The sequence below is a fragment of the Macrobrachium rosenbergii genome, chromosome 18 (genome assembly GCF_040412425.1).
Source record: "Macrobrachium rosenbergii isolate ZJJX-2024 chromosome 18, ASM4041242v1, whole genome shotgun sequence".
Lineage (NCBI taxonomy): Eukaryota > Metazoa > Arthropoda > Malacostraca > Decapoda > Palaemonidae > Macrobrachium > Macrobrachium rosenbergii.
In genome coordinates, this window is record NC_089758.1 from 11,083,079 (window position 1) to 11,106,351 (window position 23,273).

Below are 23,273 nucleotides of genomic sequence, written 5' to 3' on the forward strand. Positions count from 1 at the left end.
GTGTGTCTGTGTGTGTGTGGGCGCGCACGATAGGAAGTGAGAGAGTATCATTAACGAATCTTTAGTGTAGTCAAGATTATTTATAATAATAATAATAATAATATTAATAATAATAATATTCCGGACTCACGAGACATAGCTACGAAACTCAGCAGTACTGCGATGAAAACTACCACTACCTTTTTCCCATTCACAAGTGCGACGATACGGCAGCTACCTCGAAGTGCACGCTGACCAATGAAAGAATGAACCACGAAATTTAGTCTATAAAGCCATGCACTGGGGTGTTTTCAGACAGCGAGCGCCTAAGACCGTGAAAAGAGGAAGTTGGCGTGGTTGGACAGCAGAATAAAAGAGATCCAGAAAATAAATGAGTTGAAGTGCTAGGATCCAAAAGTGAAACTGGGAAAAAAACCCACACTTATACTAAGAGCAGCAGTAAAGCGAGGATGGATAGCAAGATAGAAAAACGGAAGCGGGAATGGAGGTGCAGTAAAAGGCTAAAAAGCGGGTGCAGCTAGGGGCAGAAGGAATGCTGCATACGCCCTTTAGTAATGCCTACAGTACACCGCGTGAGGTGTGCTGACGGCACTAACCCGTACAGGAGACACTGCCTGATACCACGAGGGTAAGAGCAAATATGTGATTCTGGCAAATGATCTACGATCTGTGGGTTAACGAGACTGGCGACTTTTAACAGGTCAGAAGCATCGGGTCAATGAACACTGGAGACCTTTAGGCCTCTTTCCAGACCATGAAATCCTGAGTTGACTACCAGGAATTCTTTCAAGCATCTATGACCAGTCCAGTAGCAACTCTATTTATGGTTGAACACAATTTTTGCTTAACTCACTGACATGAAAAAGGGCCAATTTCTTTCTCGCTCTATTTAAAATGCTCAAAGTACCTATGATATGCTGGTGTTTTCTGTAAAGCAATAAGAAACCATTGCAAAAGCACAATTCTAAAATGGAACCTGAACCTTAATAATACACGTTGTTACTTCTAGTAAAATTCATCACCTAAAAACAATTAAGTTAAATTATACGTTTTATGGAATACAATCCCTTGTCTTTCAAGGCATCTGTAATAAGCATTCTTGGGGTATGGCTCAATAACACTTCACCTCCCGGCCCTTAACCTACTTCTCTCCAGACCATGGCAACTGATAAAAAACTGAAGACACCACTGTGGATCTTGCAAAGGTATATAACTGGTGATTTTCTCCCGACATTCGTGACACATGAATCTACCATCGGGAAAGGGATTCCTTAATGGTGTATGCATCCCTCAACATGCTATACCTTTTCAGATTTCAGAGATTTCGCCAAATGTAGCAAGAAACTTCCTTCAATTCTCTGGCAAAAACTCTCTTAGTTTCGAGCAGTTTGAAGAATACTTCGATCAATTTCTAAAATACGGCAGGTATGTAAAACATAAAGACCAAGCCGCACAAAACTGATTGCTGTACAGTAAAAAATTCCCATTTTCAACGAAATATAGCATATACGATTATCAAAAACAACTAAAAACCTCAACTAGTAGTCAATATTTCAATAAAAAATATGATGAAACCGCAAGGTAATACAAGAAAAAAATTACATCGCTTGCAAAAATTCCTTGCAAAAAAAATATTAGGACTTACAACGAGTAAAATCACATCTTTTTGTTATATTTAATAATTTAAGCAAGCAGTCCATTTACTTCTAAAAAAAAATGAATTTATTCCCTCCAATTCTCTTGAACAAAGGGCACTAAATGAAGATTCATTGTCGCTTTCAAAAGAATCCTTCCTCTGGCTTCTGCTTCCAATTTTGGACGTCAAGCATAAATTCCATCCTATTTCTCTTCCCTCTGCATTTCATTCTTGTCTTTAATCTCCTCTTAAATTTGGATCAGCTGGCTGTGCTGTCTTATTTGTGTATGTTTGGTATTCTTTACCAGTTGTCACATAAATAAACTGTTCTGTGGAAACCCATTCACCAAATTATTATTATTTTTTTGCATCCGAATAAATTCAACAACGAAATACTTTATTATTAAAGATGTCACATTAACAAATCTCTGATTACCTATCAATTTGTTTTTCCCATTATAAACTATTCTTTATCAACATTTCAAAATAATAGAAATTGTACTGTTTTTACTCCAGCTCCGTACGGAATTCTCTCCCCTTAAATTTGTAACTCGAGATTGGCCTTTTTCTAAACCCCCTGTGTTAACGAGATATGCCAAAGTCACTTCATACTTGCTGGGACTAAGGAACCTATTACATTTCAATTTGGACCTCACTCGACCCTATCCAAATGGGGATGGCTTTCCAACTGCCTTTTCACGATCTACACACTCAGCCCTTAAATCTCAAATACTGAATAACTATGCTCCAAAACTTTCTAGCCATGGTCCCAACCCAAACTCACAGGAAGAAATGACACCATATTTTTCATAATGAACTTTGGGAGACCTATCATTTAATACATAAGGTGAATATCTCTTTAGTCTTTTTTACTCTGAAAAGAAACGGCAACAAGTCGGAACCTCCTTGCAACACTGAACTATCACTTCATTAAGCACTGGGAATGCGGTCCGGAGTTCTAGGTGCACAACATATTATACTAATATATTAGAACTTCCAAGAAACAGATTACATACTGAAATTTCATACTTCAATACGGGATCAAATGATACTGATAGTTAGTAGATGTACACTATGATATTAAAACAATTATATTAAATATTAAAAGCAGTAGTGCCACACTGAATTTAAACACCTCAATGCTGACATCACCATTTTTTTTACACTACGAATCTTGCCCAGGGTTAACATCCAAAACTACACATCCATTTGTCACATACCCTTACATTTTTTATATTCACAAAACCATAAAACCTGGCCCACCTAGCCTCTTATCATTATTCCCAGCAAGATCTTCATGCAAAGCCAAATATCTTTAAGAGAAGCAGCCACCACCCTCATGGCGCCCCAAAAGGAGGTGAGAAATTCAGAGTTTAGGTGAAGACAGCAGTATTTGGATAATGTTATTTTTATAGAAAGAAACTCAGCACACAGCAGCACAATATTTTTACCCTCACCTACACCAGCTATACCAGTATTATCAGTAGTAATACCAGTCATTGGAATATATAATTAAATTAATTATTTTGCTCACTCCTCTCTAATGCCAATAAAAAAAAGTCGTTTTTCAAACAAAAGAATATCATCCGCAATACTGTGAAAGCTACCAGCGCAGTTGATTTCAACTAGTATGTGCATGTATACGTATGATAATAATAATAATAATAATAATAATAATAATAATAATAATAATAATAATAATAAAAATCCGGGTGGATCGTTCTCCGGGGCAGGGTAGGTAGAGGATTGGGAGGGTAGAGGAGACATGACACATCCACCCTCATCCTGCAAACCTGTTTGTCTGTCCCGGGTGGCGGCAAGGTAGGTGGGGGATTGGGAGGGTTGGGGAGCCATGATGGGCAGCACCAGGTTCCAGCGCAGCTCGCACCATCAAGCTTGAGTATGCAATATATATAATGTATGTATGCATGAATGTTGTATGTATACAAACTTGATAGTGCACGCTGTCATATATATATATATATATATATATATATATATATATATATATATATATATATATATATATATATATATATATATATATATATATATATATATATATATATATATATATATATATATATATATATATATATATATATATATAAAATAGCGCACACCATCAAGCTCGTATATATATATATATAATGTAATGTATCTATAGTGTGTATATATATATATATATATATATATATATATATATATATATATATATATATATATATATATATATATATATATATATATATATATATATATATATACACACACACACAAAAAGAACCAGTCCCTTCCAAAATGAGTAGGAATATTAAACGTCACTATCAAGGGACAAACAAAACTGACCAAAACAAGGTGACTGAAGATACTCACGAGATTCTTTTTGAAGCAAGATATTGTTTCACTCGCTCAGAACAACATCTGGGTCTTCCGATGTCAACAAATGATGGGAATCACAAACCTGAAAACAAGGGCAGCGGACGGTTAACACAGAATAACGGCAAAAATGAAAAGGCAAGCTTTCCTTCTCCCACCTCCTATCTTGGATATTGAAACCTTTCCTATGTCAGACGTTGAAAGTTCGGGCTAATTGTAAAGTTGAAATTGTTAACTCGAACGAAATGCAAAGAAGTTACGGGCGAATCAATTAGTTCAAGCTTACGAAGGGAGGAATTCACTTTAAAAGCTGAATTGGTCCACTCATGACATGTAATCAGTTAGTTCGAGCGTTACAAACTGGGAGTTCAAATGGACATTAAAACAGTCCACTTACAAAGTATAAATTAGATTTAGACTACATGAATATCAATTAGTTGGGGTGCATTAAAGTTTCGAGTTCACTCAAGGGCTAATATCATATATTCGAATGAAAGAACATTGCTAACAGATGATTTGTCTGACTTCATGTACTTTTATCTATTTAGAAAATGAAATAAAATTGTATGATATACAAATGAAATACGAAAAAAGAGAAACATAAGTACAAAAATTAATACATTTACACAATAAAAAGAAAGAAAAAAAAAGCTACAAAAAATAAAATACTAAAAAACTGAAGCATAAGAAATTAAAAATCAAAAAACATTAAACTGAAAAGGAAATCACATGCATACAAATAAGATAAAACAAAAAACAGAATGAAAATTTAGATAATAAAAAAACAGAAGAAATCTACTTCACTCACCCGATTTTTTCTAGATCAGCGATGAATCTACGGATGCTGTGGAATCTTGAGCACACACAACATAATGCGAAATTCAGTTCGTATGGAAATGATATGAATGTGACATGTGCGTGCATGGGTACACATATATGTGGCATATTATATCCACAAACATATGCTCACATACACATATAGCCTATATATATAATACATATATATATATATATATATATATATATTATATATGTAATATATGATAAATATATGCAATAAAGCCGTCATTTATCAAGATTTACAAGCGTCTGTTCACACCGATTCATAAATATCTTCACTTAACGAATATCCATTTGTTTGTAAGTATAGTATTGGTTATTTATCACCATGCAGTTACTGGATATTTTTAACTTGACATCTATTATGCTTACTCTGATATATATACAGTAAATATATATATATATATATATATATATATATATATATATATATATATATATATATATATATAGGCTTTGGCTAATTCAAAGTAAACATAAAGATGTTAAATTAAAAATGACCAATAACAGCACACTGTCAAATAACCGATTCCAAGTTTACAAACGAAGCGACTATTCAAGTGAAGATATTTATAATTCGCCTGTGAACAGAAGCTTCATTAGACCAGCTAATGATAACAGGTGAAGAAAGAGATAGCATGACGCAGTGCAGCCTGATCATCTAAAGCAAATGGCATCGCAAGCACAAGCTGAAAATGAAGATATGCCGCCACGACAAGACTGAATGATTGATTGATTGATTTCTGTACACCGGCTTCGTAACAACTACGGTCATAGAAGCCATGACCTTTCAATAAAACAAGAAAAGGAAAACGGGATGCAATTTGAATGAAACAGAAGACAATACGCAAATACAACATATATGCATATATGTACTATGTATATACATAATACATATATGTATATAGGCTATATGTGTGTGTGTGTGTACCAAAGGGAAAATGAAGCGTTGGGTGTGATTCCTGGCTGGTTTCTTCTTTATATCCAAGATATCTTGTCTTCTTGAAGATGACTTAGATATATGGATGGAACCAGTCAGTCACATGATTTAAATCCAATGTTTCATTTTCACCGAGGTACATCTGCATATATAAATCAGGTGTTTATATATATATATATATATATATATATATATATATATATATATATATATATATATATATATATATATATATATATATATGTGTGTGTGTGTGTGTATATGTATATGTATATATACATATATATTAGATAAATAAAACAGAACACATTATGCAATAAAAACATATATAATAGCAATATGAACGAACGTGGACACGTAAAATACACAACATAACCTTTCATGTGACATAATATATAAATTCTTTATCAGCAAAAAAAAAAAAAAACTGCACATACCTTCAGTGATCCATGGAGATGAAGCATTGTTGGCAATCAAAAACTTTAAAGAGAAAGATCACAGCAAGCCAAAAATGTTGTTGACGTTTTACATACAAATAGTTAAATAATCTTTAGTGGTTATTCCAATTACCAAATTATGACTGTCTTCACAACAAAAGGGGGTGGGGGGCAGCAAACTTTACTCAATGTCTTCCATAAAATATTCAATGCTCTCGTAGGTAGACGCCATAACGGTGTGATTTTACGCAAAACTTGTCAAAAGAAAAACTAGATTACCGTAACATGTGTTGGATCATAAGAAACGATGAGCTGCAAACCTCCGTCACTTGATTAAAAGCACCCCTAATAGCAATAGGCAGAGGTCACACGAGAGGCATTAACTGAGATATATATATATATATATAATATATATATATATATATATATATATATATATATATATATATATATATATATATATATATATATATATATATAATATATATATATATATATATATATATATATATATAATATATATATATATATATATATATATATATATATATATATATATATATATATATATATATATATATATATATATATATATATATATATATATATATATATATATATATATATATATATATATATACAAAGCAACAAAAAGTGGCAAAAATCACCGATTACCGTGATGAAAGTATCGATAACTATAGTGCACACTTTATAATGAGAAAGGGACATCGTATATTAACAGCAAACAGCGCTTTACTCAGCATATGAAGCATGTCACAGCAAGCAGCAAGAATCCAAATTGATTAATTTTGAAAGTATCTCTTATTCTGGCAAAAAAAAAAAAATCAATGACCGAATTGAAAAATCACTGAAATGAATAAAACTAAGTTTCCAACTTTTTAATTATTTTGTAATATTGCATGGATCTTTCTCATCAAACTTTTTGACAGCCCGTGACAGCGCATAGACCGCAGGCCAAGACACAAAAGATGACATAACTACTCATGATACCAGATAACGGAAAAAATGGTGTCATATCAATTAATACAATACATGGTGTCATATCAATTAATACAATAAATGGTGTCATATCAATTAACACAATACATAACTCCTATATATACTGTATATATATATTGTAATACGCATAATTCAAATGCATCTTAATGAAGAAAATAATTTTCATAAAACATAAGTGTACAGAACACGGAAAACAATTCACATACGGAACACTTTCAAGTAAGCGGGAAGAACACAATACATAAAATCAAATCAATATCCAGTATGTGTTTGTGCACATGACACATGGTATACATGGGAACCCAGATCAAACATATTTTGCCCAAGGGGAAAAAATTTAAAATACCACGAAACATGTTTACCATAATCTAAATATTAATATGATCAACAATATTTACCAGTCACTAACGTACATTATATCATAACATGCGATATATACTGTATGAAATAACAGTATATATACCATGTATATATATGTATGTATGTGTATATATATATATAGAATATATATATATATATATATATATATATATATATATATATATATATATATATATATATATAAATATATATATATATATATATATATATATATATATATATATATATATATAATTATGAAACCACTCCCTGTTAGGATAAACGCCAAATGTTGAACAAAATGATTTCACACACGGCCGGAAATGTAAAAAAAAAAAAAAAAAAATTATATTTGCCTACAATTTGAATGAAAATTAAATTCCCTTCCTATTCCACACCACTTGAAAACCTAATATTTGAAGCAAACACTCCGACAACTTCGCCCAGACTTTCAATATCTAATATCAGAGCCACATTTTTTACCACCTGTGCGTTAATATCATTCTAATTCCTCTACCATAAGGACCCTTAAGGGGCAAGATGCTGGGTTTCTAAGCCGCGCTTAGAAGTTCGAAAATGTTTTGCCCCTGGTTCTGCCTCCATTTCTCTGATTCCTCCTCAAAAGGCCGTCGGTGACCACTTGAGGATTAAAGGAATCTGCATGTGCGCCAACATGGCAAAAGCTGGCAGTTAATTCAATGTTTAATATATATATATATATATATATATATATATATATATATATATATATATATATATATATATATATGTGTGTGTGTGTGTGTATATATATACATAAATACATACACACACAGACATACATACACACACATACACATATATATATATATAATATATATATATATATATATATATATATATATATATATATATATATATATATATATATATATAAGACCTCATTTATACAGTATGGTATCTAACGGAGATTTTATTAACAAAAGTGACATGCTTTCAAAGACTAACTGTCCCCATTGTCCAGAAGCCAAGGGACAGTTAGTCCTTGAAAGATTGTAACTTTTGTGAATAAAATCTCTGACAGATACCTTCCTGTTTAAATGAAGTCCTGTGATTCTTTGTACAAATGCACACTATAATTATGGAAGTGATCAAGCTTTTATATATATATTATATACAATGATTAGACTTCGTTTTCCAGGGGCATCCAACCGTGCATGGGAAATTTATATACCCAATGATGTTACTCAACTCCTAACATAAGTAAAAACCGCTTACGAATATAGTATCTTTCCCTACCTACATGTAAATACCCTTACCTTATACATTACGGATGTCTTGGCCTACAAGTACTATGGCTTTATCCTACCTTTAGGAGCATGCACGGCTCTGTAACAGAAAGAGGAAAATACAACAAATTAAACAAATCCAAAGGCAACAAATTAAACAAATGCAAGGGAGTAAAGAAGAGCTAGAATTGTGTGTGACCATATTAAATTAATGTTTAACATTTCACACATTGTCTAATATCAAATCATTTGAATTCAACGCAAAACCATAAAACATGCAAATATGAGAGTATTGTGCATTTTATTTTCCTTTCACATATAACTTTTCTTTACCTCATACCATAATTCTATTGACTTTTTATATTTTTTTTTCAGATCTTGTATCATAAACAGAACCAGCTTTTCAAATTTACCGATATTATAGTTTGTCGTATGAATGAATAGAATTCACGAATAGGCCTACTTTAATAGCAATATTACAACACTGCTACCTGTGAGTAAAATTAAAACTTTTTTTTATGCTTATCAACAAAACACCTACATCACAAATACAGATATCTAAAGGCAAGAAAAACTCTTTCTACTTCCAACCTTTCTAAAGCCATTCAAACAACGCAGCATTTGTTAAAAGAGCCGGAAGTAACCAGGGAAACAGCAAGGCATATTGTCCTTAACAAATTTTAAGATTTACTAAAGATAAGCTCTTCGACTCTCTCTCTCTCTCTCTCTCTCTCTCTCTCTCTCTCTCTCTCTCTCTCTCTCTCTCTTCCCCCGCGAGTGTGTTAATAAATAACATACCACCTAAATGAAAATTAATAGCCTCAACTCAAGTTATTTAATATTTTGCGACTGCGGCACTATTATGGATAAGCTTCAGCGTCAGTAATTTGACAGTTTTACCTCGTAAAACAATAAATATACCACATGCTGGCGAAAGACAAAATTCTTTTCCAAAACGTCGACCAAAATACACTCCACTCTATGCTCTATGTTTGGAGGTCGCACATCAACTCGAATGCACGGCGTCCTATAAACATTCAAACCACGTCACTAGCTTTACAATGCATCAAATGGAATACAAAAACGACTATGGCATATAAAAAAACGCACACAAACACATCCCGCTTCCCCCTACAATAATTCTGTACACAAAATTCACGTCATGATAACCCGAGCGCTTTTACAGTAACTCATATGTCCAGAGAGGAACAATTCAGTTTATGAAAAAGGCAGTCATATACCGTATTATGAAGTACGGAAATGGAATGTTCATCACTGACAACGCATTCCTTTGAAAGTATGTTACAAGATAACAGGTACAGTAATGTTTTCAATTCTTCAAAGAAGAATGTAACAATATATGAGAAGATAGAAAATGGACAATTATAAAGTGGATGGATATATTGCTTCTGAGAGAGAAAGAGAGGGGGGGGAGGTAAAGTGTGTAAGCATATAAATATGCTGACTCCTACACACGTCTACATTAACGTAATTAGCAGTGTCACAAAATCGGAAACCAATTAATGACAAAAATGTTACGCAATCTGAAAATATGAGGAAAAAGAATAGTTTGAAAACTGACAAGAGATAGGAAAAAGCTAAGCAATCACCCCAAATCATCAGCATTATTAGAAACATGAAGAGACTCAGTATTACACATTTTTCATGTACATGATACTAGAAGAGAAAATGGAAGTGTATTTAACTGACTCAGGTAACAGGCTACGACAGAGAGTTTCCTTTCTATGAATGAATGGTTTGACCGAAAACATGGCTCTTGAGTTCCTGACGAGCATAGCATCTGGACGAACAAAATTCAGATGTGCAGATTCGGCTCTTGAAATTGCACAGTGTGAGTTATGATGAGAAGAACGAAAGGTTTCAGGCTTGTAACTACGCTCCTGAAATGCTTGTGTATGTATCTCAAATATAACCCTCTACCTTCCCTTCTGGTTTCTTATGCTTTACTTAAAGTTTCTCAACATATAAATAAACTCCTTTCATGGCAAAATCCTGTACGAACCTGAACCAGTGACCACTTGTCTATCTAAAACTATCTTTAATTTGATAAATAAACATGTTAATTTCACTTACCACAATTACCATTATATCACTGTCAGAACTACCATACCAACTCTTTTTTGGAACCCCTCCTCCTTTCATATACTGAGCCAATTATTTCTGTATCATAATAGGAATTTAGTACGAGCTAAAAAATCGCAAATTTTTTAAGAAATATGACACATTTTAAAAGTAACTTCTGTTTTTCTTATGTATACAAACTGGAGCCTTTTTTATAGCAGCAATCCTTTATGTGGGCTGGCATAGGTCGTTGCATCTTGGTTACATGGCAGGTAACAGGTGGTAGGGTGAGTGGGAATACCTGCGTTCACCAACCACAACCAAGCAGGCATCCGGGACATTGTAGCGAATGAGGTGAGAAATATTATAAAAGGCTCTGGTTTGCAAACCTAGGAAAAATACACATTGCTTTAACATTCTGTTATTTGTTCTTATGGAAATACAAACTATTGCCTTTTATGTAGGAGACTTATTCCCAACGTGGGAGGTAATATCTCAACTGCCAAGTAAGGCAATTATCCGGAAAAAAATTTCACTTTCCTGGTCATAACAGTGAGAAAGGCGATGATGACTCCTACTCTATATGGCACAAGAATGACAGAATGATAGGGCACAAGACTGACAGAATGACAGGGCACTAAGCCTGAGCAGGAAGTGTCTGGAACCTCGCTTAAATAAAGAAAATTCTCCAAGAACCTCATGTGACCCTCTATGGGGGCAACACTGGTTGGACAATAACTCAAGCTGGCCAATATGAACAATGGGTTAGATTATAGCTCTACCACCATCCAGCCAAAAGAGTGGACAATTGAATATATAGCTTATCCATATCAGCAGGTGATAAGTCCAAGCTGGTGCCCTGCAGAGGGTGGGATAAGGAAGAAGGAGGAGAACCAATCACTCTACCATTCACACTCAGACTTCAAGTTAAAGTACACTGGCAAGATACTTTTCCGTCCAAACTGAGTTTGGGTAGCTACACAACCTGTTTAGCAGCTACCACAGATCCCAAGGAAAATGTGTCCAAGGACTTTTGAGTGATGTCCCTCAGGTAAAATGAAGTACAGGTAGTCTGACAATTCCAGACCATTCCCCTTATTACCTGTGAAACCAAAAATTTCTTCCAAAATACCTGGGACAGTCCAAGCCCTTGACTTTGTGAGCTCTTTACCAAACTATACAAGCATCAACCTCACTTGAGAAGTCAAACTTATTTGATCACTTCATGAAGCCAGAGAGAATAGGTGTTCCTAGACACCTCATTCTTATACTTTCCAGTACTAACAAAAAGTAACCACCAATAAAGTCCTTAAAGGAAGGAATTGAGAAAGTCTCATATCTATCTTCGGAGGCTGATAGGTTCTGATTTTTTCCACAAACTTGAACAAGAAAGACCCAAACCCCCAACTCTCTGAGGGCCACACCAGATAGGACAAGCCATGTGAGAGCTCACTGTCCGAAGTCTCTCCCAGGGGCTCATAAGGTAGCTGAGTTAGTCTCCAGAGAATGAGTCACATTTCCTTGGTACATGTTAGACAAGGATCATTGAATGCACCCTGACATCCACCAGGCGTTCCTGTGTGAAAAGCCTTTTTCTTGCAAGAGCTACTGGATAACCTCCATAAATGAAGCCAGAAGGATTGTTTGGCCTGATGAAACCTCTGTGCATGAGATTGACAAAGAATTGGCCACAGCAGACCGCTCTAGGCACCTTGACCATGACAGCCACCAAACTGGGAAATGACTTGGCATGGAGCCAAAGAGGCACTACCATAGTCATTCTGAACCCTGGAGTAATCAACGCGACTGATTACCTGGCAGATCAGACAGAAGTGAAGCGCACAAAGGCCTACATACAGTACCTAGATTGTCTTAGGGGCGCAGGAGAGGAGATCATCCGGCATTTCCTTCTAAACTTTGTGATGTAGTCCATCATCAGTGTTCCCCAAATCTAATTAAGCATTTCATTACACGTTTGTGTAGAGACCACTTCAACCCTACAACATGACCACAGTGGCTGAGCTGATCTGACATCACACTCTTCTTGCCTGGAATGTAACTAGCAGAATGCTCAACAGCTTGGCAAACTACCCATTCATGCATCTGCCTTGCCAACTGACAATGGTGAGGGGAAACCATTCCCCTCTGCTTACTGGCATAAGACATTACGTTTGTAATGTCACTCATCAATGCTATCAACCAGCCCATCATATGTTCTTGGAGCATTTGCATGGCTAGCAATGCCACTCACATTTCCTGATGTTGACATGAAGATGTTTGTTCTCTGTCCACACACCTGAACAAACACGCTGCTCAGGTATGTGCCCCGACCTTCCTTCAATGCACCTTTAAACAGTAACATCTCGGGATGTCAAGAGTTCATGGGAACTCTCACGAGGGGGCTCCTATTGACCAACCACCACTCTCTGTTCAATGGCACGAGTTGAGAGGGAGGCTTGCCTGGAGATGGCCAGTGCCACCTCAGTTGTAACTATAGCGAGTGTGGGTGGAGTTGCCCAAGCTTCTCCAAGGATGACAGGTAGCTGAGGATAAACTGCCAAATCTGAGCTGATGTTTCTGTCCAGAAAAGAGCTGTGCCACAACCCACCTGAGCTTGCTGAAATGAGAGTCCAAAGGAATGGCTCTCATTGCTGCCACATTTATGAGCTTACTCAGGAATTCTTCATGGTGCTTGGGGTGACTTCTCCCAGTGCAATATGATCCCCAGGTTGTGACAAAATTAGCCAATCGTCCAGGTGTCCAACAAGCATATACTCTTTGACTGGACCCAAGTCAATATTAGTGTGAACACCCACATGAACGTCTGTAAGGCTGTCACCAGCTCAAAGCACAGAGCTTTGAACTGGGAAACAGTTCTGGTACAGACAAAGCGTAAGTATTTCTTGGTAAAGTGATGAATGGGTACTTCGAGGTATTCATCCTTCAAATCCACAGAAAGCATGAGGTCACCCTCTCTGATAGAATCCAACAATGACCATGTCAATTCCATCCTGAATATAGTCTGAAGGACATATTCACTTAACGGAGAGAGATTGATGACTGGTCCCTGGTTGCCTTCTCCACAGGGCAGAGGCGACTCTAAAACCTTGGAGACTGGTTATCTTCTCCATTCTTCTTTCCTCTACTTCCCCTCTAAGCTAAGACTACTCTCTAGCAAACCAGTCTTGGGAAAAGTTTGCCAACAAGTTGGCATTCTGGTACAAAAGGAAAGTCAGCACCTTTCTCCTAGTGGCCCCAACACCAGCAACCTCCTAAACTTCACTTTTTCATCCCTGACAAAACTCGAGTGACAGCAAAGCCAGCAAGCTTGTTCAACCAGAAGTCAAGCCACAACGATGCCTGGAAGGAGACCATGGGGAGATTCCATGGTTCCTGACTCCAATGTAGAGAGGCCAATGCCTTCCTGACAGAGTCCCTCCAGGAGAGGACATTCGTCTGTCAGCAGACCAACAAGACTAACTGAAGAGTAGTCTCTGTGTTCTATGGGATGTAAAACCTTCTCCAGAGCATCAACAGTTGGGAAAAGAAGCTTACGCAACCTATTGGACAACTGTAAACTCTTCAACCAAGAGATCAGACTGTTCACCTGGCCAAAAACATTATGGGCATGCTGAGACTATGGCAAAGAGAATGACGGTCTTACTTCAGGAGCATGGCAGAAGGTGCTCATAATTGTTGACTGCACTGGCACAGCATTTTTCATGTGTTCCATAATATTGTCTTTGTTCTTCAAAATTGTGCCAACAGTTGAGCGTTTCATATTATAATGGGGTGCTACATCAACCATTTTTTCACCACTTTCTAACTTCTTTATTATTGCCACCTTAGTTTCCACTGAGATGGCTTGTTGCTTTTTAATACTACCACTTTCATCACTGTCCTTGCACTTGCCATTAGCCATGATAGATAAAGGATAAGGTAAATATTTAACAATAAAATCAGACGAATGAATCACTGCACAGGAAATGAAATCCCAGCACTAGCATAGGTACAAAGAATCTGGGATGCTTAGTGGCATCAGCTCAGTGCTATTCAGTATCGATAGTGGCAGAAATTGTAACTAAGTCCAGGCAGGCCCTCACAACAAAATTTGCACTTGCGGGTTGCAACCTGGGGTGCTCTGAACAAAAACTGAATTTACGAGCATCGATGTTCGTATCTCTGAAAGTTCGTAAGTGTAGAGGAGCGTCTCGGGATGTATTCTAACTTAACCCAATGTGAGCTGCTAGTTCTTGCTTGGTCAAGGGGCTCTGGCCTCCCTGGACCAACCCACCTGATTTGACCTGGGGATAATAAATTCAAGTAAATAATAGTTACAACCTACACCTAACCAAATGTAACCTAGGGCACTGGATCATTAGTTGGTTGGGGGATATGCTTCTTCATCTTAGGCCTACCAGCTATCTTAGCCTACGGCACACTATATTACAATAAACAGCCTAACAAGGTTGTGACCTAACCCATCCAAACCTAACCTAGGGTGCTGGATCCTTACCTGGCCATGGGAGCTTCACCCCACCTGGACTCCCCCCCCACCCCCCAACCAACCAAATCTAACATAACCTAAGTCACCAAGTCCTTACTTACCTAGTGTGTGGAATCACTTCGAAAAAATTTAACAGAGCTTAATGTATTCAGAATCAAAACCTGCAGAAATATCATGGAAGCAGTAGAATGCATCCCCTTGTGCCATCTTGTTTTGTATTTTCCACTACCCAAACATCCAATTTCCCCCCTGATAACTGTACAACTGAAATGAACCCCTGAACCATTCAAAACACACATAAAAAACTTTTTTGCAAATTTTGCATATGTCAAAATCATCCAAAGAACAAGAGTTACAAATCTGCACCAATGCAGCCATAACTGACTACTGAAGTCAGTTTTTTTTTTTTAATAACACCTGAATTCCGAAACCCCTTTCATTTGGTGAAACTTTGAATGAAAGAACTAATTAGATCTCAGCTATGTTCACTTACCCACATTTCCAGATGAAAACCACAGAAGATATTGAAAATATGGTAACCATCCTTACAAATGATGCAACAGGACAAACAAAATATAACCCCCTTTTATATATATTGAATTATAGAGAACTTGGAAAAAGTCCAAGTACAGTAGATAACATTATTCAGCAGTACATATCTCAGTAACACTAAATCTGCTATACATTTTACCATGCTTTTCATATTAAGTTTATTACAGAGGCTTAAGAATAAAGCAGAAAAAAATTCCAAAGTACAAGTAAAAAACAAAATACCAAAGTTAGCTTTCACCCAAATGATTTCAACACCATGCAAGATGAATTTTTACTATTTCACCCATCTCCCTTTGGCTGTGAAATTAATGTTTTTTCTATGATTTTTCCTATGATTTTAAATATGTTTTGAGCAAATCAAACCTTTAAAACCAACAGAAATTCTTTGTTTTTTAATTAACCCTCCTCTCACCCCAGTCTGGGGGCCACCCTCGTAAGAACTGTGAGTTCCTGACTGGAGAGAACCACAGAAAATGAATAATTAATGAAGAATGGATTCATGCAAAACTCATCAAAAACCTCATGGAAATAATAATTATTTACAAGGATATATTTAACCTAACCTAACATAGGGAACTGGGTCCCTGCCTAAAAATAGGGAGGCTATGCACTCCCCTGCACCTAACCTAACCTAGGTCACCGCAAATTAAAATTAATAAAGTTGTGAAGTGCCTTAATCACACCTTATCAAACCTAACCTATGGTCCAGGTCCTTACCTGGCTGGATGGATTTTGACCAACCCCCCCCCCCAACCCCTGGACCCAACCTAACCTAATCTTGGGCACTGTAAATAATAATAAATATTGTTGCAACCAAAGCTAATGAACCTGATCTTAAAAACCATCATAAATTACTCATTTTCTGCAGTTCCCCCCAACCAAGAACCCAAGTTCCCAACCGGTTGCCCCAGACTGACAACTAAAATTGGGGGTAGGGAAAAATTATTTCTGATGATTTTGGAGGTCAGATTTGTACCAAAAACCACAGAAAAACCACAGAAAAAACAAGTGTTCACCTCTGATGGGAGACAGGGGTAACAGTAAAAAAAATATCCAACGCTGCTCCCCTTAAGGTGAACAGCATTAGCTATTTTTTTATGTATTTCTTCTAAAGCTACGTTAGCCTCGTGATGGAAGCAGCCTAAAACAAAGAGGGGCCCCACAATGAGTTACCATAAACCTTATAGGTCATCTAGACTTGTCTATAACATAAACACTGAACATCGTTTAACTAATTTCAACCTCTAGCCTATACAACGAGCATAGGCCTATACCTAAATGTTCAAAACCTTACCATCCTTAACAGTGAGGTCGTTGGGGACGGCAGAACTCGCAAAAAGCATGACAAAATCGATGCTTCAGGACACAATATTCAATATTTCCTGACTAAGCTTACGTGACACTTCCTTAAAACAGCTAGCACCCCAACATAATATAGGCTAGAGAGATTGCGCAAGATTTCTTCGCAGGCCTAGCCTGGTGAAGTACAGGTGGAGAGTTCAACACAGATATTATGGAAAACGTAGGTCTTGAGCGAAGGTGGCACGAAGATTTCTTATATTAATATACTTCTTAAGGTTAAACGATATAGAAAACGGTGAATATAATGCAGTATCGGTGAGACAATCTGAGAATATTACTGAAGTAATGAGGAAGTTGCCATCTTTTGATTTTTAATCCCCGAGTGGCTAGTAATGAGCATGGAGGGAGCTAGGCTATTTCACCCCCATCTGCTCTTCCACTAATTTAAGATTGGTAACGGGTTAAAAAAAGGTCAAGAAAAATTCCTGAGCTTACCCCGTGATGATGAAACCTCAGCGTAATTGTTGACTAGGCCTAGTGTGGGGATATTGGGTGTAGGCCTAGGCTGGAAAATAGTTGTGGCGATTTTTATTAGCCTAAGGCCTTGGCCGCCTTCTTCTAGGTATAGATACCATCACCGACATTTCACGTGTTATTTTCGCCGGTTTTCAAAGTAAAATTCATTCCACATCGCACTTAATTTAAAGTAAGTACACGATCATATTATTACCACGCACCTACCACTGCATTATCAGTCGTAAACTAAGCGTAAATTCAGATTCACTGGAAACGTTCTTTGCAAAATATTGTATTGATATCCTTTATTTCTGAAATGAACCTAATAACCATCGTTTGATTTGCGTAAAATGTATTTGAAATTTTTAAAATAAATGTACTCTTACACTATTTATAGACAATCACTTGTACTTATTCATAAACTACACTATATTCAAACCTTCATCGCACCAACCGACCGACCCCCAGCTGTTTTTATTTCTGCAACTAAACAGAACCACTCACTGACTGCGTTTTCATTTTGAGAAACTTTGTAGTACTAAATTCCTGTTGATGTCCACTAACGTAAAGTGAAAATAGTTCATGTTATAAAAAAGGAGAGAGCAAGTTACTTGTTTGGACCAGCTTATGACTAAGGCCAACCCAAAATTAGTCCGCCCTTGGCTGACCCAGGTACGTCAGTGGTGTTCCAGTATTAATAAAAGATGTATGATTACTTCATTAGGCTTTGTTTTTGACAAATATTTGTTACGTATTAAGCTTCCTGCTTGTGGTATCTTACCAAACGTAATGTAAGCCTAGGCCTAATCATGAATTGGGAAACCTTTAATAAATCGATGACTTATACTAATCAAGTTGGATTGCCTATGGACCTAGGTCTACTAATTATTCTATTGGAATTTCTCTCTCAATCAGAATCCAGGGCCTTCAAGGCCCGGATAATGCCATTTTTGGCTTTTTTTATAGGCTATCAGTGGCAAATAGATAATAATTTGCTTTGTACAGGTGGAAGTATAAATGCTTCATACATATTCAAAGTCCATTTTTGTTGTATGCCAGTTTTTGTGTTTTCTTGGGCATTCTTTTAGTAGTTTTAGCAGCCAATTACTCTGGAACGGTTTTCTCCAGAACAGTTTTTCATTGTGTTCATGATCCCATGTCTAGCATAGTAGGTTTACATTGCTTTTCGATAAAATAATATATTTCTCTTCAGTCTATGCACTTTTCAGACTCCTTCCATGTTTCCTTCCTTGTCATTCAGTAATAGACACTAGTTGTCTTACCTGCAGTGATAAGTGGAAACTATTAAATAGACAGTTTATAAAAAAAAAAATAACACCAGCACTAGTAATGCTTAACTTACAACTGCCTAACCACAAAAACCATCTCTTCAAAAAAAAAAAAATACTCTGAGAAGTTTACATTTATGTTTGAACCAGTTTCCCATGAATTTTGAAAATGCAAGGTAATGGTGGTATTTGAACCCTCCAGCTCTTTTTGTTAGTAAAATCCACAGAACCACGCTAAGTAATTTGAACTTCTATACCAAACAAGACTCCTTAACAGTCCGCAAGGTTGGTTGGAGGTGCTTAGGACTCCCCTTGTTTTGTAGGACCCGGAATCCTATGTTAGGTTAGGATCCACCCCTGCATTTTAATTTACAGCTGACAACATCCCAGGCTAGGTTAACTGTTAGAGTCCAGAGGGGAATAACTCCCTGGCCAGTAAGACCTAGAGCTGTGGAATACTTCTGGTAAAAATGTATCAGTGAATTTTACCTTATAAGTTACAGCACCTGAAGTTAAGTCATGGCAGTGGTCCGCCTACAAGCCAGGTGGGACCTTGTACCGTATGTTAAGTTAGGTTAAAATGTATCCTTGTAATTACTCCTATCATATTTGCGTTTCCAACCATATATCTTGTGATTTGTGTTGTGCAGTTCATTGTAGTTGCTCTGACATAACCTCATCCTTTTTCATTTGGTTTGTGATTGTTAGTGATTACACACACATGAACCGTGCATATTTCAAACTACATATCTTGTGTTTTTGCATAATATGAGTTCAGCAATCATGCTGGTGCAGTTCGTTGTTTATAGGTTTTCCTCGCCCAAAGTTCTTAGGTTCCCTCTGAGCCCCCTCCATAATTGTGAGATATAGTGGGTTTAGGGGAAAAATTAGTAGTTTGTACCAGCAGTAATGATAAACAAATGCACACAACGCTAGTTAAGCTGTAAGGAATATGAAGTACATATCTTTGGCAAGAAATTAATTTACCATACATAGATGACCTTTCCAGTAAATGAGTGTGGGAAATGATTGACAACTTATTAATGGCCCATGTTTTTCATAATTAAACAAATGTAAATTACAGTATAATCATGCTGGAAGTACTTTATTTAAACTGTGCATATCTCTCTCTCTCTTTCTCTATCTCTCTGTCTCTCTCTCTCTCTCTCTCTCTCTCTCATAAATGGTGAGTTATTGTATAGGCTAGGTTCCTTCATCAAACTTTACCAACAACTGTAGACCGGACTAAATTTATTATTATTATTATTATTATTATTATTATTATTATTATTATTATTATTATTATTATTATTATTATTATTATTATTATTATTATTATTATTATTATTAGCTACCAACAGTTCATTGCATAACTGTTCCCTGGCACATTTTCTGTCATAGAGTAGCCCTTTTACCTATTACCTACTACAGTAGATATTTTATAGTAGGTACCAAACTTACCTCAACGACATGTTATCATTATGTGTGACATTTCAATGACACCAGTTTTAAGCCTTTATAGTATATAGTTCGTATGGTCTAGTGATGCTTTATTGAGGAACAAACTTTGACTGAACTTTGTTTCATACTCTCATAAGAAATTACCTAACAATTAATCATTTTATGTTTTATGTTGTCAGATTTTGCCTGGATGAAAATATATAGAATTCTTGAAATTTATGTTACATATACATATGTTTATGAACATGTAATAAAACTATACATTTTCTTAATTTGTACATATATAAAATAATGAATTTTAACCATATACAGTATGTATATATATATATATATATATATATATATATATATATATATATATATATATATATTAGTTAAAGTTCATTACTTTATAGCTGCACATAATTAGAAAATTATTTCTTATGTTCATAAATATACCATATAAACCTATATTTCAAGAAGTCTGCTTATTTTCATCCAGGCAAAATCTGACAACATAAAATGATTAATTATTAAGCAATTTCTTATGATAAGAGTATGAAACAAAGTTTATATATATATATATATATATATATATATATATATATATATATATATATATATATATATATATATATGTGTATTTATATATGTATTTATATATGTATATGTATGTGTATATATATATACATATACATATATATATATATATATATATATATATATATATATATATATATATATATACATTACTATATATATATATATATATATATATATATATATCTTATATATTTCAAAGGAGTTATATATATATATATATATATATATATATATATATATATATATATATATATATATATATATATATATATATATATATATATATATATATATATATATATATATATATATATATATATATATATAGGTCCCATGTATTGGCCTTTGGCTTAAATTTCTATATTCAGTTGTATTCAATATTCAATTCAACAAGAAAATAATTGGAACCATCTAAAATCCTTCACCTTAGAGTGGTCATTTTTACATTCTCCTCACCTTTTGGTAGTTGAACATCCACTCATAAAGTTCGTGACAGAATGCTTTCTAACGTGATACACTTAAGTGCTACAGTGGTACATAGTAACTCAACCCGAACTAAGTATTGCATCCCACCTAGTTCGGGGTTTTCACACCCCACCAAATCTTGACATAGCCTAGGGTGAAACATACTACCTGGTCTACGATTTCAATCCCCTGAACCCCTTAGCTGCGCATAAAGAGATAACCCCTAACCTTGCCCATGGTGGCCATTTTAATAGCCCCCCCCCCTTCCCCATTACTTTTAGTAGTAGGATTCTGCTACAGCGAGTAGAGGTAATTCAGTGATGTAGTGCACTCAGCGTGGTTATATTACAGAAGCTTATTTCATTATCAAATGTACTGTAACTCCTTTGAAATGAAATGTGCTATTAAGATAACTTGCAAGTAAATTAACCAAGCAATATGCTGTGTTATGAGCCATAGGCCAACAGAGGTCACTAATCAGTACATGTTTCCTGTTTTCTTTCCTAAAGTTGTGTAGCCTACTGTATATGCAGTTATATCAACTCTTTGCCGAATAGGCATTGGCATTAGCTTTAATTTTCCAATTAATTCCTTTTCCATATTACATAGTGCATGTAAGAGGATGATTTTGTTTTAATTCGATTTTTATTATGTGAGATGAAAATGATATGTTTTCTCATGTGTAAAAAGATTCAAAGTAGGCTAGGCTGATGAAAAGTAGAACATGCCGTATTATTTTGTTAATTTTGAAGGTATGGGTTTATGCTTTTGCTGATTTCTGTATTATGTTGAGGTGCTTTTTTACTTTTTAAATTTTTTCAATTTAATTTTATTACTTTATTCATATGTTTATTTTTCTAAACGGGTTAAGAACTGACTGCAGTACCTCCATTCTTTTTGTTTCTTAGAGTGATACACTTCAAGTTTTGGATGTTGGGCTGCATTCTCGACATGGTTCCTTTCCGCTTAGACCTGTTTTCACCAATACAGGGTATACCGGCAGTTCAGGTAAGTTTGGTATAGTTTTTTGTTTCGAGTGGAAAGGTTTATGAATTAAACTAGGAAATAAAGTATATTAAACATGGTTAAGGTACACCATGCCAGCATAAAATTCTATCACCTTTTAGGATTGAAAAATATATTTACATCATTTAAACGTCTAAATGTATCTCGTAAGTGTACAAGGCCACTGTAGTTCCTGGTTCCTCGACTCTCATTCCACACTCTCAGTTACAGGTACCCCACAGCTACCCAGGTGCAGAGCTTTGTAACGAGGTTTTCTAGTATCTTTTGCGTTCTGCATTTTATCATTTTTATCTTAAACTTATATCACCTATTTCCCAGTGTTTCTTTTTCCTATAAGATTTTGATTCTCTTATCTTTCATAGTTACGCCATTTCTGGTACTTCACTGATGTTGAATGTATGTGTATATTCCTAGACCCTTACACTTCCCTGTAGCACGTCAGGCTATGTCCTTGTAAACAAATGAATCAGTATTGCTCTAGTTTAATCTCATCCTCTTGTCCCAATCCTAATCAGGATCATAATTTACTACTTTACTTAATTTTTTGGACTAACTTTTTTTCTGACTGACTTATAATAGACCCCTTGACAGCTGACCTGTCTTCCTGTGCT

At 35.4% G+C, this 23,273-nt stretch overlaps 2 protein-coding genes across 2 annotated transcripts in view; one reads left to right on the forward strand and one right to left on the reverse strand.

The window, feature by feature from the left end:
- Positions 1–4,882, reverse strand: part of LOC136848100 (filaggrin-2-like) — a 114,572-nt gene extending 109,690 nt beyond the window's left edge. Inside the window, exon 1 of the mRNA XM_067120308.1 lies at positions 4,013–4,882. The gene's annotated coding sequence lies outside the window, so the exon portion shown is untranslated. The remainder of the gene's footprint in view (positions 1–4,012) is intronic.
- Positions 4,883–18,374: 13,492 nt separating this feature from the next.
- Positions 18,375–23,273, forward strand: part of LOC136848104 (uncharacterized) — an 82,533-nt gene continuing 77,634 nt past the window's right edge. Inside the window, exons 1-2 of the mRNA XM_067120317.1 lie at positions 18,375–18,511; positions 22,545–22,644. The gene's annotated coding sequence lies outside the window, so the exon portion shown is untranslated. The remainder of the gene's footprint in view (positions 18,512–22,544; positions 22,645–23,273) is intronic.